This window comes from Calidris pugnax, unplaced genomic scaffold (genome assembly GCF_001431845.1).
Source record: "Calidris pugnax isolate Ruff unplaced genomic scaffold, ASM143184v1 scaffold121, whole genome shotgun sequence".
Classification (NCBI taxonomy): domain Eukaryota; kingdom Metazoa; phylum Chordata; class Aves; order Charadriiformes; family Scolopacidae; genus Calidris; species Calidris pugnax.
In genome coordinates, this window is record NW_015090884.1 from 987,979 (window position 1) to 991,328 (window position 3,350).

Genomic DNA, 3,350 nt, shown 5'->3' on the forward strand with positions numbered 1-3,350 from the left:
TGGGATGGGATGGGATGGGATGGGATGGGATGGGATGGGATGGGATGGGATGGGATGGATGCTGCTGCTGCTGCTCCCTGGGAGCACAGAGCCCCTTTTGATTTCTGATCTGTTTAAATGGGGAGACATTCCATCGCTGTTAATTAATTAATATCATCATCCCTCATTTCCTCCCCCCACCCAGTACAGACACCTCCTGCCCAGTTACCCGCTGTGGGTTTGCTTTAAATAGGTAAATTCCTATCGCGTGGTTTTTACCTATTTGAGCCCAAAGCTGCTAAGGGGGAGCATCTCACTGCTGGGGACGTGGAGGGGGCAGTTTTTCCTCCATGGGGGTGACGCTGTGATGGGGATGAAGGGATGAAAAAGAGGAAGGAAAAACGAAAATGGGCTCACCCTTGAGACGAATCAGCAGCAGGAACCTGTTTTTTATGGTTTTAAGGGGCTGGAGAGCACTAGGGACAAGCTCCTCTGATGAATTTGGGCAGGGAGGGGGTCCCCAGCTGCCCCCATCTCCCCCCAGGGACCTGGAGCCCCAGCCCGCTCAGATGACGCCGATTAATTTAGTTCCATTTTCGATTTCAGCCTCAGCAGGGAGGGGGGGGAGAAGGAAAATGATGTAAATACGATTGATAACGACGCTCCGTAGCTCCTCGGCGAGATGCAAATGAGGCCACGGTGACAGGGGTGAAGGGTGCCAGGGATGGGGGGGAGAGGAGGAAGGAAGAAATAGCAATCCTTTAAAACCAGACCCTGAAATTAAGTAGGAATAAAGTAAAAGGAGAAGTGGAGGAGGAAAAAAAAATTGCAGCCGGTGATTCCTCCAACAAATGGGATTTTGGTTATTCCTTCTGGGATTTCAAAGCAGATGACTTATTGAGGTTTTCCTCCCTCCTGGGAATAGTTTGTTGTTCTTACTCATGCTGGGGATCTCCCCCAAGGTGGGGTTTGGTCCTGGGGTGGTTCAAGGTGAGGGTCTGCCTGCCCGGGGTGGTGGGAGGTGGAGAACTGCCCAGTCCTCTCACCCCTGCTCCTAGGAGGCCAGGTCTCCCCCTCCGAGGGCACCTTTTGGGGAGAAAAGTGAGAAAATAACTGCAGCTGGTGCCTATATCCTCATCTTCATGCTGTGGAGATGCAGGGAGCAACCTCAGATGGCCCCATCCCCAATAGAGGAGCTGCCCATCTGAGCTCCGTCAATCCCACCAGGTTGAACCTTCTGCTCCTCTTTGGAGATACCAAGAAATGAGCCGAGGACAATTCCTCTGGTCGTCCAACTGCATTTGAATTAAACCCCATTTTTCTGGATTCTACAAAGTTGTTCGCCCCGGTTGCAGCCTCTGGAATAACAGTAATGTATTCTCTCCCTTTCCCTCTCCACATGATTGCAGCATAATCTCCTCCTCACTTGATTTATTTAAGCAGGCCTTCAGATGCTCCAGTAATGGGAGTCATTTAGGTCCCTCTGCAGATACGTATTTATTTATTGCTGTTCATTTAAACTGCAGAGCCAGTTGGCAGGAGAGAGACAAGACTGGGGTCACAAGGATGTTAAATTATTCGCTGTCAAAAATAGCTGGTTGGGAAAGTTAAATTAAGGAAGGTCGTTCAAGGTCACAGTCAATCACTGGTGGGAGGAGACGGACGTTAATTAGCTGTTTTATTTATGGGGGGGTCATCGTGAGCAAAGGACCAGCAGGGTCCCAGGAAAAAGGGAAACTATAGCAACTCTTCTTTTTCTTTGGCAGAAGCAGCTCTTTGATGAGAAGCCAAACTGCTGTCCTTGACCATGATGGAGAAGTTGAGGCTACAGAAAGGTGGTGTTGTGATGCTCATGGAGACCCTGTGGATCCCCATGAGGCATGGGCCACAAAGTTTCCCCTTGCAAAGTCCATCTTGGGGTCTAACTTGGTGATGATCCTTCCACAAAGATGCTTGGGCAGCAGCTGGGGAGGTGCTTAGCAGGGGTGGAGGTCTCAGAGGGCATCTGAGGTACCTTGATGACTTATGCAGACAGGTCCTTGCCTGAGATTTTGCCACCTCTCTTTGCAGATGATGCAGTAGCTGCAAATCTATTCTGTTAACACTTATGTTTCATTTCCCATTTAAAATACACCAATAACTTCTTACAGCTACTAGACCTTGCGATATCCTTTTCCTCCTAGTTTAAGAGCTCCCTAAGACCAGGCATCATCTGGAACTGTTGAAGCAGGTCCAGAGGTGACCATGAACATGATCCAAGGGCTGGAGCCCCTCTGCTGTGAGGACAGGCTGAGAGTTGGGGTTGTTCAGCCTGGAGAAGAGAAGGCTCCAGGGGAGACCTTATAGCAGCCTTCCAGAACCTGAAGGACCTCCAGGAAAGATGGGGAGGGACTTTTGATCAGGGAGCGGAGCGATAGGATGAGAGGTAACGGTTTTAAACTGAAAGAGGGAACATTTAAATGAGATGTTTGAAAGAAATTTTTCATGCTGAGGGTGGTGAGAGCCTGGCCCAGGTTGCCCCGAGAAGCTGTGGACACCTCCCACCAGACCAGGTTGCTCAAAGCCCCATCCAGCCTGGCCTTGAACCCCTCCAGGGATGGGGCAGCCACAGCTTCTCTGGGCAACCTGGGCCAGGGTCTCACCACCCTCACAGCAAAGAATTTATTCCTGAAATCTCATCTAAATCTTCTCTCTTCCAGTTGAAGACTGTTACCCCTATTGACTGGAAGTCAAAACCATCTCCTGGCCACAAACCCTCCAGGACTGGTCATCGCTGAGCCATGACCACCCAGCTGGAGAGGACCAGGGCTCAGCTGCTTTGGCAGGGACACACCTCTGCTGAGGAGCAGACACTGTTATAAAAGTTCAGTCCATGACCTTGATTCTTCCATGGGGTTTTCCACGGCAAGAAGCAAGACGGTTTGGAAAACAAGTGGGTTTGCCAACAATCCCATGTTCCTTGGAGCAGAGGGGGAGGAAAGGAGTGAACGGCACCACTGTCCTCTTGGCTGCTCTTTATTTTTGACAGGTCAGAAGCTGCCCTAACAAATGCTGACTCTACACCCTCCTGCCAAGAGCTTTTTAGGCAATTTTCCTGCTGATTTTGCTCTGCACCCCAGAGCCAAAAAAAAAACCCCACCCCAAACCCCATAACAAATAACCCAGAGGTTTTTTTCCCCCTCTGCCACCATCTCTGCCTTCAGCCCCCAGCAGACAGACATCTGAAGCTCCCGTTTCCAGCAGCTCCCAAGAACATCCCAAGGGCAAGGCAGAGCCGCACATCAAGGCTCTTCCACACAACTCTTCTTGCAGATAAGCAGCTTGCTGTGATATTAGGACAACTTCTGTTCTTGGCTTCACAAGCCTAAATC